At 46.5% G+C, this 18,430-nt stretch overlaps 1 protein-coding gene across 11 annotated transcripts in view; it reads left to right on the plus strand.

Moving 5' to 3' along the window:
* SUSD2 (sushi domain containing 2) overlaps window positions 1–18,430 on the plus strand; it is an 81,970-nt gene that overhangs the window by 45,137 nt on the left and 18,403 nt on the right. Inside the window, exon 15 of one of the 11 annotated variants that reach the window (XM_045001361.1) lies at window positions 3,724–3,774. The exons of the other annotated variants lie outside the window; for them this stretch is intronic. The gene's annotated coding sequence lies outside the window, so the exon portion shown is untranslated. Of the gene's footprint in view, window positions 1–3,723; window positions 3,775–18,430 lie in introns of those variants that run through there. 11 annotated transcript variants of the gene reach the window in all.

Here is an 18,430-nt window from a genome sequence, read left to right on the forward strand (position 1 = left end):
AGCACCAACTTTTCTCTTGAAAAGATGTTGAATACAAAAAAACCTGATATGCTACAAAGACTGGTATTTAAATCTGGAGAGCAGTCAGTTATCTATCTACTCTGACTTAATGTATTGTAATCTAATATAGATTTTTATTCCATGCTCATCTCTTTTGGCATCTATTTTTTTAAGCCACACATGAGTTGGGCTACATACTTAACTTCTTATGGCCTTTTGCCCGAAAGAACTGATAGTTTACTTCTCTTACAGGATCCAATCAAGAAGTTCTCAGACTCATTCTTACTAAAGTTAATAGCATAGTGAAAAAAATGTGATTATGTAATTAAAGATTGTTGCATAGTACATATGCATAAGGGGAAGAATTAAAGTTGCACAAGGAACCTTAATATAGCATTTCCTAGTTTTTAAGTACACCTCTACCCCGATATAATGCGACCCAATATAACACGAATTCGCATATAACACGGTAAAGCAGCACTCCGGGGGGGTGGGGCATGGCTGCACACTCCGGTGGTTCAAAGCAAGTTCGATATAACGCGGTTTCACCTATAACACGGTAAGATTTTTTTGGCTCTCGAGAACAGTGTTATATCAGGGTCGAGGTGTAATTTATTTTACAACTGTAATGTTCTTATAACAGGATTTTTTAAAATTAAACATATTTAGATTCCAGATCAAATTGTTATGGACTGGGATGTAGGCAGTCTGGCCTAGTAGTCAGAGCAGGAGTCAGGTCTAGTGGGTGGAGCAGGCACCTAGATTGGGAACAAAGCCAAAAGTCAACACCAGAATCAACTGCCAGTTACCAGAACCAGGAATTGAAGCTGATGGTCAGAGCTGAGGTCAGCTACCAAATGCCAGAGCCAAGGTCAGAAGTTGGAGGCCGGGATCAGAACTAGGGCTGGTAACTGATGATTGGAGGCTAGAGGTGTAAGAGCAGGAACTGGAGGAGAGGCAAGGCTCAAGCATGGAGCAGGAACACAGTGGGAACAGGAGCGAAGGCAGGGGTCAAGCAGGAACCAGGAACAGAGCATGAATCGGGAACAGGGTGGGGTGCAGGAGGCAGGCACAAGAAGGTCCAATGCAGCCATAACAGGAAATCACCGTATTGCTTGGACAATCTTCCTATGCCTCCTTCTGGCTTAAATAACATAGTTGGGCCAATCAGTGGAGCTGGGCAATCCTCCAGTCAGGGCTCCTGTGCATGGTGCCTGGGCTAAGGCTGTAGTCCTAATAACTCCTTGGCCCATTGTGCTTCAGTAAATATTGGGTGCAGGCCAGGATGTGGCAGCTGTCTTTGGGGACTCCCAAGCCTGAGTTCAAGGCCTAGAACATCCCATGCATTCAGAGTGTTAAGGGTCTTCAAAACCAGATGAAGGTATGGTCCCTGACCATTGGTTATCCATAGCTGTCTTATGACTAATTTAGACTTTAAATTCTTTTGCAGCAGGAAGCCATCATTTATCTGTAAAGTGCTATGATTTATAAATGCAATTTATAGTATCATAATACAGAAACAGATAATTTGACTAATTTTATTATCTCTCTCACTCATCCTCTTCATATGTCACTTCTGTTAGATTTTGAGCTCTTGAGGATAGGAACTGTAGATGAAATCCTGGCACTGCTGAAGTCAGTGGGAATTTAGTCTTCTCTCTGTACTCCTATTCTACTTATCTAGGATGAGCCTCCTCCATTCCTTTGCACATTTTCAACAGTTGGCATAACAGCCTTCTCCTAAGCATCTCCTGCCATCTGTAACAGCCTCTCTGTGCCTCATTAGTACTTCATGTGTTTTCAGATCTCATCTTAAAACTCCTGTCTGCCTTTGCCTATGCCTCTTAGTGTCTGAGCAAAACTATAGGCAATCATGTGCCTATGTTGAGTATGCTGTTACCATAGTTGCATAAGCAAATTGGGCATCAGCACGGGCAGATCATCAAATAATTAGTTTGCATAAATGTTTGCTAGTTGTGCATGCAGTCTGCATCTGAGCAAATATTTTTGCATATGGCCCCATCTTCTGGGCCCTAATTTTTCTTCCTTCCTCATTTTGGCCTTATCATAGAATCATAGAATCTCAGGGTTGGAAGGGACCTCAGGAGCTCATCTAGTCCAACCCCCTGCTCAAAGCAGGACCAAACCCAACTAAATCATCCCAGCCAGGGCTTTGTCAAGCCTGACCTTAAAAACCTCTAAGGAAGGAGATTCCACCACCTCCCTAGGTAACCCATTCCAGTTCTTCACCACCCTACTAGTGAAAAAGTTTTTCCTAATATCCAACCTAAACCTCCCCCTCTGCAACTTGAGACCATTACTCCTTGTTCTGTCATCTTCTACCACTGAGAACAGTCTAGATCCATCCTCTTTGGAACCCCCTTTCAGGTAGTTGAAAGCAGCTATCAAATCCCCCCTCATTCTTCTCTTCTGCAGGCTAAACAATCCCAGTTCCCTCAGCCTCTCCTCATAAGTCATGTGTTCCAGCCCCCTAATCATTTTTGTTGCCCTCCGCTGGACTCTCTCCAATTTATCCACATCCTTCTTGTAGTGTGGGGCCCAAAACTGGACACAGTACTCCAGATGAGGCCTCACCAGTGCTGAATAGAGGGGAATGATCACATCCCTCGATCTGCTGGAAATGCCCCTACTTATACAACCCAAAATGCCATTAGCCTTCTTGGCAACAAGGGCACACTGTTGACTCATATTCAGCTTTTCGTCCACCGTAACCCCTAGGTCCTTTTCTGCAGAACTGCTGCCCAGCCATTCGGTCCCTAGTCTGTAGCAGTGCAGACTATGATTAAGTGCTTTAGTTTATATACCATACAATATCTTTACATAATTGGTTTCTGCCATTTAAACCAAGTATTATCTATTATCTTGTACTTAATTCTTTAAAGTGCTTTTGGACAGCAGGACAAACACATGTACAACACTGCAAACAAATTTCAAGTAGGTTATATTGTACTTGTATATAGAACATACTTTAAATTTCCACAAGATGGCATTGTTTCAGACCAGTGTAATATCACAAGGTGGCACATTATGTTTTGATAAGTTATTTGTAATGCTGAGTGCATAATGTCTTTCAATTTTGTGCTTTTTTGTGTGTTTGTTTGTTTATCATCTGGATGCATCTTACACCTATATTCAATTTAGCTCAATCTCCTTCCCCAGGAACATGAGCTCTGTGCCTGTCTATACACAAAAGGTGTCCTGCTTTGACTATCCTAGTCCTAGTTAAAGTGGTACAGCCCCACTCCGGTGGCTACAGTTATGCTGGTATAGTGGTGCTTCTACTGGAATAGCTAGTCCCATACTGGAGGGGGAATAAGCATCTGGATATATGGCCCCTTTTGTCCCAGCATCACTGCACTCACACTAAGGCCTGGTCTACACTAGGACTTTAATTCGAATTTAGCAGCGTTAATTCGAACTAACCGCTCAACCGTCCACACCAGGAAGCCATTTAATTCGAACTAGAGGGCTCTTTAGTTCGAATTTGGTACTCCACCCCGGCAGGTGGAGTAACGCTAAATTCGACATGGCTAGCTCGAATTAGGCTAGGTGTGGATGCAAATCGAACTTAGTAGCTCCGGGAGCTATCCCACAGTGCACCACTCTGTTGACGCTCTGGACAGCAGTCCGAGCTTCGATGCTCTGACCAGCCACACAGGAAACGACCCGGGAAAATTTGAATTCCTTTTCCTTTCTGGACAGTTAGAATCTCATTTTGTGGTTGGACATCGGGGCGAGCTCAGCAGCACCGGCAGCGATGCAGAGCTCTCCAGCAGAGGAGTTCATGTAATCTCTGAATAGAAAGAGGGACCCGGCATAGACTGACCGGGAACTCTTCGATCTGATCGGTGTGTGGGGCGAGGAGTCTGTGCTTTCGGAGCTGCGCTCCAAAACACGGAATGCAAAGACCTACGAGAAGGTCTCCAAAGCCATGATACAGACAGAGGATACAGCCGTCATGCAACGCAGTGCCGCGTGAAAATCAAGGACCCCAGACAAGCCTACCAAAAAATCAAAGCGGCCAACGGACGCTACGGAGCCTGCCACCACTGCCCCACCAGTGACCATGGACTCTGATGATGGGACAGTGTCGACGGACAGTTCCTCGACGATGTTCACGGACGGGGAAGATGAGGAAGGGTTTGTGGAGGACGAGGCAGACGATAGCGCTTACAACGCTGGTTTCCCCGACAGCCAGGATCTCTTCATGACCGTCACGGAGATCCCCTACCAGCCCTCCCCGGCCATGAACCCGGATACCCCCCTCACCCTAAATAACCAGGAGGATGCCCGCCCTGGGCCGTGAATACTGTCACTGCACCCCAGCAGAGTGCTCAAGTAACCAAAAGCTCTCATACCCTACGTTTGCATAAGTCCTTCCCTTCCGGACTCAAACAAGTCCCAATCCCAGTCCCATCCCATAACTGTGTACTTAAGTAATAAAAATACTTTGCTGTTAAGTACTGTTTCCGTCATGTTTCTTCACTGAAGACTGTGTTTGAATGGGGTGCGTGGGGAGGTGCGTTGCTAATTGCATAGGACAGGCACCTTTCGCAGGGTACAGACACGGGGGCCGGATCAGCAGCGGGTAACACACACAGTGCAGTCAGCAGGCACCGTGGTAGGTATGGGAGGTGGTTTCCAGGTTCCGTGTGGGCGGTGGGGATGTGACTTTTTAGCGGGGGAGGGCGGGTACAGATCTTATACAGCGGTCCTTGTGGACTGCTGAGTCACGCAGCAGAGGAATCTGTATCCGTCCTCCTCCGCCACAAGGCCACATAGCCCCCCGCACACAGAATCCCAAAAAGGAGGGATGGCAGGCTCCGTTGAAACAAGCAGTCCGGCAATGCGGACCGCTGTAGGAGCAGGAGCCTGTCATTCCTTGAGTTTAGAGGCGGTCTTTACATCAGCGCACACCCTACCCACCGCAGTCTGCGTTCCAGTTTCGACCATTTAACGAAAAGTCATGAATAAAGAAATCTCTCCTCAGTAACAGTGTGACATGTATTTTATTTTTACACGTGTCTTGGAAGTGGAGGAAACGGGGAGAACGGGGTATTTAACCGAAGAGGAGAGTCAACAGTAACTGGGTAAAGAAACAGGGGCAGGTTCAGCTTCTCTGTAAAGAAACTGAACAGTCACAGGTCATGCTGCTCGCTGCTCGCTGGTATTTAAAGAGTTCCTTGTCGCTGTCCCAGGCGCCTGTATAGGGCTTCATGAGCAAGTGCATTAGCGGGCAGGCTGGGTCACCGAGGATCACTATAGGCAAATGCACATCCACAACAGTTATTTCGTGGTACGGGAAGAAACTACCTTCCAGCAGGCGTCTGAGCAGCCCACAGTTCCTGAAAACACACGCATCAGGAACCTTGCCCGGCCATACGACGTTCATGTTGGTAAAAAGGCCCCTATGGTCCCCCAGTGCTTGCAGAACCATTGAAAAGTAGCCCAATTTCTCAGCAGCTGAATGTGGAAGAGGTGGACGATAAAGGGCGAGGAGGAGAAAACGGCGAGGATCGCAGCGGGCTCCATGCTTGCAGTGCTGTGGCGTCCACGCTGTCACTGACCAGAAAAGTGCACGAACAGATTGCCCGCAGGCACTTTCAGGGAGGGAGGGAGTGAGGGCGTGATTGACGGTTCAATGACGACAGTTACCCAAAACCACCCTCGACACATTTTTTCCCCCAGCAGGCATTGGGGGCTCTACCCAGCATTCCAATGGGCAGCGGGGACTGCGGGAACTGTGGGATAGCTTCCCACAGTGCACCGCTTCGAAAGTCGACGCCGGCCCCGTTAATGTGGACTCAGAAGTTCGAATTAGTGTATTTAGTATGGATACACAAATTCGACTTCATAAGGTCGAATCCACAAATTCGAATTAAGTAGATTCGAAATAGTCCTGTAGTGTAGACAAGGGCTAAGAGTGGTACCGGTGTAAGTACATTGGTAAAAATAATCCCTGTGACCCATGCAGTTACACCAGGACAAACACTATGTGTTAGAGCAGGGAAGGGATACTCTGAGCACTTTTTGTTAGTGTAGCCCTATTGGATAGACTTAGTCCTACTCCTGGCTTTGCCACTGGCCTGCTGGGTGACCTTGGGCAAGTCATGTCTCTGCTCTGTGCCTCAGTTTCCCCATCTGTAAAATGGGGATAACAATGGTATAAAGTACATGACAAGAGCTAGGTAGTCATATTATACTGACATAAGAGTGTCTCCATGGGATTGTACCATCTGAGTAGATGGGTTTAAATTCACATCAACTGCAAACATTTTCCGACATGGACAAGGACTGAGTTATAGGATGTTAAAGTGACTATTTCCCCTCTGCCCCTTGAGCTTCTGCAGGAATTATTGACAGTTCCAGAATTAGAGAAGATTCTCAGTCTGGGCTCACACTACCATCAGATGCTATTTTGGAAACCCCTGGGAGCTGCCAGAGAAGTTGGATCAGAGCAGGAGGGGAGAGAGCCAATCTTCCCCTTTCTCCAGTGTCTCATCTCCCCTGGGAGAACCACACGGGGCAGGATTCCCACCTCTCGGGGATGAGGAAGAGAGATAACTGGGTCAGGTTCCCCAACCATCCTTTGAAGTTAGCACATTTCCCCTCAGGGATAAGGAGTATGGGGAACAAGCAGGATGAAATGGAAGTCATGGTATATGAAGAAAATTATGACTTAATTGGCATAACAGAGATTTGGTGGAACAACTTCCATGACTGGAGTACCAGCACTGAGGGATATAGCTTATTCCAAAAGGATAGGTATGGGGAAAAAAGGAGGAGGAGGTGTGCTGTGCATGAAGAACGTATACGCTAGTTCTCCAGGTCCAAGGGGAAGTGAGTTGCAGACCTACTGAGTCTCTGGGTGAGGGTAACAAGGGTAAAGAACAGTAGCAATGTTATGATGGGGATCTATTATAGACCACCAAATCAGGAAGAGGAAATGGATGAGTCATTCTACAAACGGGTAACAAGATTAGCTAACATACATAAGCTAGTATTAATGGAGGATTTTAATTTCCCTGATATCTATTGGAAGACTATTGCAGCAAAACATAATACATCCTGCAAATTCTTAGTGTGTGTAGGGGACAGCTTTCTGATTCAGAAAGTTGAGGAAACAACTAGGGGGTTGTCCAGTTAGGACCTAGTTTTGACCAGGAGGGATGAGTTAGTTGTGAACATGAAGGTGGTCAGGAACTTGGGACTCAGAGAAATAGTAGGCAAGGTCCCATGGAAAGATCAATTAGGAACAAAAGGAGTCAAAGAGAGCTGACAGTGTATTCCTAGAGGCCCAACATCAAGCTATTCAGACACAGAGAAAAGAATAGACACAGGAGACCTTTGTGGCTTGCACAAGGAGCTTTTTAGCTATCTAAAACCCAAAAGGGACACATACAAGAGATGGAAGGAGGGGCATGGCACCAAAGAAGTATACACAGCAATAGTGCAAGTGTGTAGGGACAAAATCAGGAAAGCCCAGGCAAAGAATGAGTTACAGTTGGCAAGAAATGTTAGAGACATCAGGAAGGGGTTCTTAAAACATTTCAGACAAAAAAGGAAGATCAAGGATGGTGTGGTGCCACTGCTCAATGGAGAAGGTGAGCTGGTAATGGAAGATGATAGGAAGGCCGAGTTGCTCAATGCCTACTTTGCTTCAGTCATTGCTCAAAAAATAACATGCAACAGGACAACTAGCAAAGTTACCAGAGACAATAAAGGGGAAGGGATGCAGATTGGGATAAATAAAGAAAACACCAGAGATCTTCTCATCAGTTTGAATGAATTCAGATCAGCAGGGCCTGATGCGATTCATCCAAGGGTACTATAGAAATTAGATGAAAAAAACCCTGAGCCACTGGCAATATTTACAAATTCATGGATGACCGGAGAGGTCCCAGAATACTGGAGAAAGGTTAACGTAGAACACACCTCCTATAGTTTATGAATGCAATCTTATACTGATTGTTAACAAAGGCTAATCTCAGCAGTGACACTATGCTGTAAGGAGTGAAACTAGAGAGACTAGGACAGGGGTCAGCAACCTTTCAGAAGTGATGTGCCGAGTCTTCATTTATTCATTCTAATTTAAGGTTTCACGTGCCAGTAACACATTTTAACATTTTTAGAAGGTCTTTCTCTAAGTCTATAATATATAACTAAACTATTGTTGTATGTAAAGTAAATAAGGTTTTTTAAAATGTTTAAGAAGCTTCTTTTAAAATTAAATTAAAATGCAGAGCCCCCTCCCCCAGCTGGTGGCCAGGACCCGGGCAGTGTGGGTGCCGCTGAAAATCAGCTTGCATGCCACCTTCGGCACCCATGCCATAGGTTGCTTACCCCTGGACTAGGATATCACAGCTCATTTTTATATTGGCCTGGGTCATTGTAGCACATTTCTAAGCATACTGAAAGGATGTTCATTTCAGAAACTGGAGATCTAATAGGGAATGGCAGAACTGTCTGTGCTCTTAATAATAATGGATCTTCCTTTAAAGCCCACAGTGGAATAAAATCTTTACAAAGTAAAGCAGTAGCTTCTTGAACAGAGTCTCAGTGGTAAAATGTTTTGCCAGATAGCAAAATAAGACCATTTTCTGTTATTGCCATCAACCAGATGCCTGTTGAATATGAGCCAGTTAGTCTCAATAAGTAAACTGGATATTAACATTTGTACTAGAGAGAGGCAAAAAGCCAACACTGGAAGATCAAAGAGAGGGGGAGCTGGAAGATGTTCAAAAATTAGCTTAGCTCAGTATGATGGAGCAATGCTGCAGTTTCATGGATAAGCAGATACAAAATGTATGTCTTCTAGTTGATATTTTTCTGGATATGGTAGAAGAATAAGGTAGGGTTTTTTGTTTGTTTGTTAACAGCAACAGCTTTCCTGCTAGATATAATTCTGAGAGTTGTTTGTTGTTTTTTTTTATTTGGTGTGGCAGAGCTCTGACCTTGCTCCTGTGGGTCCTATGCTTCTAGGCGGTTTATGCTAGCCTGAGTGGCTCACTGTGACCCTCCACGTAGCCCTTCTGTCTCTAGGGCCAGGGTTACAGTCTACTGAGCCCTTTTCATCATAGGCCTGCAAGGAGGTTGGTGAGAGAACTCCCACAGTCTCTGTTCAGCCTCCTGTCCTGACAGGGACCTGACTTCCCCTTCCAGGAGATGTTCCTGTAGTGGTGGGTTGGGGGGAACCCGGGCCCGCCCTCTACTCCGGGTTCCAGCCCAGGGACCCTAATGGTAGCAGTTGTTGGCAGCCAACCTTTCACTGCCAGAGTTGCTACATTTCCCTGGGCCACTTCCCCACAGCTCTCCTGCTTCTCCCTTCTTCACCCTTACCTTAGGGCTCCTTTCACGATGTTTTAGGGTGTCTTCAGTAACCAGCCCTTCAGCCGCACTTCCTCTCCTCTGGCTCCCTGACTCCCCTGCCTGACTGGAGTGAGCCCTTTTTATAGTATCAGCAGGGCCTTAATTAGAGTCAGGTGGTCACATTAACTGAATGGCCTCACCTGACTCTTTACTGCTTAATTAGAGTCAGGGGTTCTCATTAGCCTGGAGCAGCCCCTGCTCTGGTCAGTCAGGGAACAGAAAACTGTTAATCCAGTGGCCAGTATATCTGCCTTCTGCTATTCTGCTTTACCTAACTGGCCTGGGTCTATCACATTGGGTAAAAAATGATTATTCCCTATCATCAGGGAAGTTGGAGACTGAGAGTGCTGCTTACTCAGACATAACAGGGTACTGCAAATATGCAGTATAATATACAATCTGTACACACAGCTTTTCCAATGAATGCACTTTGGTACTAATATTCATTGGCACCCTTGCTCTTCCATTCTTTGCTCTAAACAGCTCTGGCATTGCACTCCAGTCTTGACCTGCAATAGCTTCTTTTTTTCTAAGTGCAGGTTTCTCCAGAGTGGCAGGCTTGACAAAATGGAACAAATTCATCCCTGCTATGTGTGTCTACCAGTTTTATAATATGGACTTCTACTCCCATTAAGCAACATTTCAGTTCTGACCCAATCAGAGGTGTGAATTCGTGTCTAAGGGCATGGCTACACTTGCAAATGTAGAGTGCTTTGAGTTAAACCAGCCTTCGTAGAGCGCAGTAGGGAAAGCGCTGCAGTCTGTCCACACTGACAGCTGCAAGCACACTGGCATGTCCACATTTGTGGCATTTGCAGTGGCATTGGGAGCCGTGCATTGTGGGCAGCTATCCCACAGAGCACCTCTTCCTATTCTGGTGCTGTGGCTTGTGGGAAGGGAGCGGGCATTCTGGGTCCTATCCCAACACCATGTGATGCATCAGTTCGCATCCCAGCAATCCCTCTGCTTCTGTCCACAATTGGCGCCATCTTTCAACGTTTTTTGTACTGCGCACTCTGTCTTCCTTTTCGGTCTGCGGGAATGGAGCTCGAACTGCTGAGGAATATGCTGACGAGTCTCGCCAGCACATCACGTTTGGCAGTCAAGTTATTCCTTAAGATCCAAAGTGACTGTGAGGACTCTGATGATATCGACTCGAGTAACACATATGACATGGATTGCTTGTGGCATTCACGGACATGCTCACCACCATGAAATGGCACTTTTGGGCTCAGGAAACAGCACTGTGTGTTGGGATCACACTGTCATGCAAGTCTGGGGTTATGAGCAGTGGCTGCAAAACATGGATGAGAAAAGCCACTTTCATGGGACTGTGTGATGAGCTCACCCCCCACCCTGCGGCGCAAGGACCCGAGATTGAGAGCTGCCCTGACAGTGGAGAAACGGGTGGCTATTGCAATCTGGAAGCTGGCAACTCCAGACAGCTACTGATCGGTCGCTAACCAGTTTAGAGTGGGGAAGTCGACTGTTGGAATCGTGTTGATGCAAGTTTGCAGGGCCATTAATCGCATCCTGCTCAGAAGAACCGTGACTCTGGGTAACGTGCATGACATTGTGTCTGACTTTGTACTAATGGGTTTCCCGAACTGCAGAGGGGTGATAGATAGGCTGCATATTCCAATTCTGGCAACAGCCCACCTAGCCTCCAAGAACTTTAATCAGAAGGGCTATTTCTCTATTGTTCTCTAGGCGCTTGTGGATCACCGTGCGTGTTTCATTGACATTAACGAAGGCTGGCCCGGAAGAGTGCATGACACACGCATCTTTTGCAACACTGGCCTGTTCAGGAAGCTGCAAGCCGGGACTTTTTTCCCAGACGAGATGATCACCGCAGGGGAAGTCGAAATGCCCATTGTGATCCTTGGAGACCCCACTTACCTTTTAATGCCATGGCTCATGAAACCTTACACAGGAAGCCTTGACAGCAGCAAGGAGCGGTTCAACAACAGGCTGAGCCAGTGCAGAATGACTGTGGAGTGTGCTTTTGGCCATTTAAAGGGCTGCTGGTGCTCTCTGTATGGGAACTGGACCTGGCCAATAACAGCATCCTCGCGGTTATATCTGCATGCTGTACCCTCCATAACATTTGTGAAAGGAAGAGTAAAAGATTCACTCAGGCATGGAACTCAGAGGTTTAACACTTGGAGGCTGAATTTGAACAGCCAGAGAGCAGGGCTATTAGAGGGGCCCAGCACGGGGCTGCAAGGATTAGGGATGTCTTAAGGGAGCAATTTGAGGCTGAAAGCCACCAGTAATGTCTGGTGCCCTGCACGGGAGTGAAGTACAGTGGTTCCAATGTTAGTAGGAATCTGTTTTTGCTATTTATGATACACTGACTTTCTGTGCCTGTTGCTTTTGTGGGCTAAGGTATCTTTTTTAATTTATGCAATAATAATATTTTCAAAGCAAAAAAATCAATTTATTAAAATAAAATGCATTTATTGAAAAGAAACACAACTGCTTGGAAAAACGAAAGGGCAAGGGGGTGGGGGTGAGGGTGGGGGTGGGGAACAGTACAATCACAGATTTGCGTATGTCCTGTTATCATATTCAGCCTTCTTGTTTGGAGTGCTGCCTTTCAGGATGGCTGTACTGTATGGTGATGGGGGCTGAGTGCAGTGGGTAAGGGTCGTAGTTTTCAGGGCTGGGTGGTGAAGCTACAGGTGTTGGAGGCAGCTGGTGGCGATAAGAACCTGGATGTTGGGGAAAGTGGGTTGGAGGTGACATGGGCACAAGGGAAAATTTTGTGACAAGGGCTGCGGGGGTGGGTGGGCACGGTAGTGCTCTGCCTGCATGGCTACGAGTGTCTGGATCAAGTCTGCTTGGCACTCCATGATGCTTATCAGCCGCTCTATGTTTTGGTGCCGGCGATCTGCATTCTGCTGGCGGAACCTCCTTTCATTCTCCTGCCACTCCTGCACTTTTTTATTTTCATTAAGGGAGTGTTGCATGATTTCATTTAGCATGTCCTCTTTGCTTCTATGTGGCCTCTTCCTGATTCTTTGCTGCCTCTTGGTCGGTGATAACACGGACGGCTGAGATCTCAAGATTGCATCTGTAAAGGCAAAATGCAACACTTAACAGAGGCAGCATTGTTCACAGAGCAATGATTCCCTCGTACTTAAGGAGTGCAAGCATAGTCTACACCATAGCATAATTTGCCCATCCCAAAGTGAGCACACATAACCTACGGGAGCCCCAAAAAGCACAGGGTCACAGGGGACTGATTCTTTCATGGCTGTACTGTCCCCTGGGTTTCTGTGCCTTGGGGAGAGCCAACAGCTGCAGGGGGCCCCTATACTGATCACTGTCCCCACATTTTCCACAGGAGTTAATCCTGGAAGATATCTCGCTCCTGAGGGTGACCTGGGAAGCAAGGGAGGGTCTTCTACTACAATGTGGCTTCTACCCTGTCCCATATGCAGCTTGCCTTTGTGCAGCAATGGTCTCTCTCGCCCCACACGGCACAGTGGTGCGGACATGTTAGCCTGACTGGGACAAGGACCACAGTGGCTCTCCCACGAAACTTGTGCAAGTGCATTGCCCAAGTTCTGGCCAAGACCTTTGAAGAGATGTCATAAACAGTTAGTTAAGGGTTAAGGTTTTTGTCTACCTGTAAAGGGTTAACAAGCAGTACCTGTGGACAGCTGACCAGAGGACCAATGAGGGACAAGATAATTTCAAATCCCGGTGGAGGGAAGTTTTTTTTTCCTGTTCTTTGTTTTTTAGAGAGTCTCTCTTGGGAATTAAGAGAGTCCAGACATCTTAATCAAGTCCTCCCAGGTTTCTGCAATAAATTCTTCTATTCAAGCTAGTGAGTATTAGCAAGGAACTAGTATTCTTATACTTTTATTTCTGTATTTGCAATTCTGTGTTTTGCTATAGAATTTCTTTAATTCTGTACTGTGATTGCTTTTACTGAGAAAGAAGGGAGGGGGAATTCTCTCCAGAGATTGATAAGTTTAGACCCTGTATATTGTTCCATCTTGGTTACAGAGACAGTGACTTTCTTTTTTATTCTTTAATAAATTCTTTTCTATTAAGGACTTGGTTGGTCTTTCCTTGGGTGGATTCTCAGGGAAAGAGGAGGAGGGAGGTATCCCTCTGTAGTTAGATCCCGGTATCTCTCCTAGGAGAAGGGAGGGGGGAGGAAGCAGGGGGGAATGGTTTATTCCTCCTGTGTGTAAGAACTCCATGGATTTGGGGCTCTTGGGATCCCCTAGGATTTTGGGGAAGGACTGTGTCCCAATCCACGTACCTGATTGGGTGGTGGCAGCTTTTACTAGATCTAAACTAGGATTTTAGTTTAGAGATAAATTTCATGCAGGTCCCCATATTGGAACCCAACAGCTCTAAGTGGGGGTGAGACCTATGACATGGTGGGCAGCGGTGAGGAATTTTTCTGAACCAGAGAGCCATTGCTATTCTCTTCTCCTAAAGCAGGACTGCACGTTAGGAGGGAGAGATACCCCGAAGGCAAACAGACAAGGTTTTCTAACTGGCTTTGTTGGAAGGAGTTTTTTTTTCAGCTGGGCTAAGGTGAAAGGAGCTATTCTCTTCTTCTAGAGCAGGAAAGCAACCTGAGAGAAGAGAGGGGGGGGGTTTACAAGTATTCAGTTTCTAACTGGTATTGTTAGAAGGAATCTTCAGCAAGGTTGGCTGGAGGGAATTAGGTTTTCTAACAAGGCTTTTGTTAGAAGGGACACCCTACTGAGAGGGTACTTAGCAATTTGCAAAAGACAGTGGCAAGACCGGGTTTTCTACCTTCTTCTGAGCCAGGAGGGGGAGATTGTTTTTTTTAAAGCAGTTTTTCAGGGTTAGAAGGAATTTTCAGCTGGGGTTAGCTGGAGGAAATAAGGTTTTCTAACAGGCTTTGTTAGAAAAAGACTTTTTTTTTCTTCTTCTTTTCTTTTTTTTTCCCTTTTTTCTTTCTGTCTGCTTGGAAAAAAAAACAAAGAACAGGAAAAAAAAACCTTCCCTCCACCGGGATTTGAAATTATCTTGTCCCTCATTGGTCCTCTGGTCAGGTGTCCACAGGTACTGCTTGTTAACCCTTTACAGGTAGACAAAAACCTTAACCCTTAACTAACTGTTTATGACAAGAGATCATTGAGGCTGATTACCGTGATATGAGAGCGCACATCAATGCCCTATTCCACATCTAGGCATGCATGCAGCCCTAATCCTCCTCGCCCCAAGAGCCTGCACCGAATAACTTCCTTCCCAAAATAAAAGACACTTTCTGGGAACCTCCTCTGGTGTTTGTCCTTCCCCAAGCACCGGCTGCCGTGACTGGCTACCTGCCTCCTGGCTTGAGAACAGCTCCTGGCTGCATGTATCTAGGGATGCCAGGGTGTCTTCCTCCTCCTCAGAACCCTCACTCCTGCTTTGCTGCTCCTCCTCCTCCTCCTCCTGCCTTATTGGACTGGGCTCTGAAGTGTCCATGTTGGTACTCTGAGTGGAGGTGGGGGTCACCCCCAGGTATCATGTCCAGCTCTTTGTAAAAATGGCAGGTTGCAGGGGAAGCACCTGAGTGGCTGTTTTCCTCGTGGGCTTTGTGGTAGGCATTCTGCAGCTCCTTCACTTTAATCCTGCACTGCAGAGCGTCCCAGTCATGGCCACTTTCCATAATGTCCCTTGATATCTGCCTGAAGATATTGTAATTCCTACGGCTGGAGTGCAGCTGGGACTGGACATCTTCCCCCCCGCCGCCCCCAAACACTGAGGAGGTCCAGCACCTCGCCATTGCTCCATACTGGGGATTGCCTGGCACGTGGAGGCATGGTCCCCTGGAAAGATTTGCTGAGAGCACTCCACGCCTGGCTGAGCAAATAGGAAAGGGATTTTCAAAATTCCCAGGGAATTTAAAGGGCAGGTCTGACGGTTGGTCACCTGAGGGCAGGGCAGCAGAGTTCAAACTGATGACCAAAGTGGCTAGAACAAGTATTGTGGGACACTTATGGAGGCTGATCAGACTGCATTAACAGACCAGGGCATCCACACTGGTGCTACAACACTCCAGCAGGGGCGCATCAAACGTTATTCTACTCGCTGAGGTGGAGTACAAGGAGTGCTCTAGCCGTGGAGTCAGAGCGCTGCTCGTGCCTTGCCAGTGTGGACAGGTCGTGCGTTATAGCTCACTGGGCTGCTTTAATGTGCTCTAACTCACAAGTGTAGCCATGCCCTAAGAATAGAGGGCTAGTGCTGGTTTTCTTTCACTGATTTTGATAGCATAGTATTCCCCATAACAAAAAAGTTGAGTATAACTGCTTCATTGTAGAGAGAATACCTCCTTGACATATCTGATATGTGCTGAACCTAAGCAAGGAGAGTGCCAATTTACCTCCCCAACTCTGGGCCTCTATATTACAGCATCTGATGCCATTGACAATGGACCTCCTACTGTTACACTTCAGATAATGATGGAAAGGCACTGGAATATTTGCCATCCTTCCTTTGAGAATACTCATAGAGGTGGTGGGGAACTACCCCTCTCCCTCCAGAGTATTCCCCTGAGGAGTCCCATGGGGCTCCATCACATCTTCCATCCTTTTTAAAATTGGGGGAAATTCTGAGACCACATGGTCTCAAACACCAGTCATTGTCTTCTTTCGTATGGCTTGAGTAGATAGCAATGACTACAAACTTATATCTAGGTTTAATAGCCAGCACATTGCCGCAGCAGTGACCTGGTGAATGTCCTTCACACCCCCAGCGAAAGAACGAAGGGGGACACTCGGATATGATGTGCTCGATCGTTGGTGCCTGGTGACCACAGCCACATAGAGGTATTTGCCTCATTTTACATTTAAAGAGGGTTTGTCCACATCCCATGAGATGTCCTGATGTGATTCAATCTGCACCAGTCTTTCCAACATAAATCAAAACTTAGTGGTTCCTTGGTAGGGTCAACGGTGAGTTGTTTGTTTTGAATAGTTGAAATGTTCCAGGTGACTCTCCATTGAGCCTCAGTGTCGAAGTTGGGTGTAAGGGTCTTGATGCGGTTCCATAGAGCATTGTGGGATTTTAATTTTGTATTTGCCAGGTTCTGCAGGTCATCGTGCAACGGGATCCTTGCGTTTGCATTGACATAGTTAAGAAAGCGAGATGTCTGAGCAGCTCTTGTAATCTGTGGAGGCTGGATGTTCGATAGGACCAGGAGCCAGTTGACTGGAGTTGATTTGAGCATCCTTGACACTATGCGCATAGCATTATTGAGTTGAGTGTCAAGGAGTTTAGTGTGATTGCTGTGAGACCACAGTAGTGCACAATATTCAGCTGCAGAATATACTAAGGCAATTGTTGCAGTTCATAGGGTCTGTGGACTGGAGCCCCATGATGTTCCAGCCAATTGTCTGATAAGCATGACATGAGACCTGACATTATTGCGAGTGTTCTTGAGGTGTTGTCGAAAGGTCAGACTCCGGTCTAGTGTAGTGCCAAAATACTTTAGGTTAGCATCATGGTTGACACTCTCACTACAGAACTGCATATCAAGTTTAGTATTATCCATTTTATTGTTCAGATGGAAAGTGGTTACCGTGGGTTTTTTGGGTTAGGCCTAAGTTTCCAGCATTGGACATAATCAGCCATTGTGCTAAGATCTTGGGTTAGGGTGCAGCTGATGGTATGAGGGCTTGTATGCTGAACAGTTAGGGCAGTGTCACCCGCATACATGAACTTCCTTGACTCCATCACTGGTATATCCATGATGTGTAGATTAAAAAGTATAAGGACCAGGACAGAGCCCTGAGGGATGCTCAGCAAAGGCTTCTTTCTAACAGCAGGATGCCAACAGACAAGATTACATGCCAGGAGGTCCAGCGGGAATTCCACAAGAACCAACAATGCTCAGAGGAATCCCCACTCTCCTCTCCATATTCTGTCAAGGAGATCAACGTTGCACTGTCGGAAACCAAAAGCCAGATAGCTGCAGGGCCTGATGGCATTCCTCCAGAGTTTCTCAAGAACCTGGGGAGATGGGGACAGGATTGGCTGCTGGTGCTTTTTACTGCTGTGCATAGAACTGGAGAAGTGCCAACAAGCTGGCGGCTGGCGACAGGCAACAGTGGTTGCCCTACTGAAGCCTGGGAAATTCCAAGAGGATGCAGCCAGCTACTGCTCCATCTCTCTCCTCTCAACCACCAGCAAGCTCATGGAATGGGCGCTGCACCGCTGTCCCTCTGATATTATTAAAGACATCCTCCCAGCGGAGCAGGCCGGATTTTGCCTGAAGAGGAACAGCTGTGACCAACTAGCTTCACTTACTGGCCACATTGAGGCAGGATTCCCATGTAAATTGAAGATGGGAATTGCCCTTGTTGAACTATTCTCGGCATATGACACCATCTGGAGACAGGGCCTCCTCCTCAAGATCTTCTGTATCATTCACTGCCAGCAAACAATCCGCCTCTTGCCGGTGATGACCAGCGACCTCTGCTTTAAGGTACACCTCAATGGCCACATCAGTAGACCAAACACCAGTAACAGGTAGACAATAGCCCATTGTGTATCTCTTAACTCCAATGCAATTAGCACTTCCCTGATGATCAGTTTGCCTAGTCAAGATCAGCATCTGGATGAAAAGCAGTTGACTGAAGTTGAACCCAAGCAAGTTAACATTAGTGGGAAGAAGAAAACAATGTCACTTTGCTTTCTGCAGCCAAAGGGTCCTCTTGGAGTGATCATTTCTGCGACAGCTGCAAAAATATTTTCTTCCATTTATAACTATCATCCCGTTTTAAAATCAGTAAACATGGCCACAGTGACCCTGTCTTTGTCCTCCAGGTAGAACTATTACAACTCTCTGTTCCTAGGTCTGAGTACAGTAACAGTAAAAAAGCTTATTTTAGTCCAGAATGCAGGCACCTACTTTCTCAGTAACACCACCCTCCAAGATCACTTACTCTAGAGCACTGCTCACTATACTCGCTCTGGCTCACCACTGAATGGTCAAATTCAGGATCACTACTTCAAATTTATTAAGATTTGTATTCTTTAAATGTATTCATGTTTCTGG

The sequence above is a fragment of the Mauremys mutica genome, unplaced genomic scaffold (assembly GCF_020497125.1).
Source record: "Mauremys mutica isolate MM-2020 ecotype Southern unplaced genomic scaffold, ASM2049712v1 Super-Scaffold_100434, whole genome shotgun sequence".
Classification (NCBI taxonomy): domain Eukaryota; kingdom Metazoa; phylum Chordata; order Testudines; family Geoemydidae; genus Mauremys; species Mauremys mutica.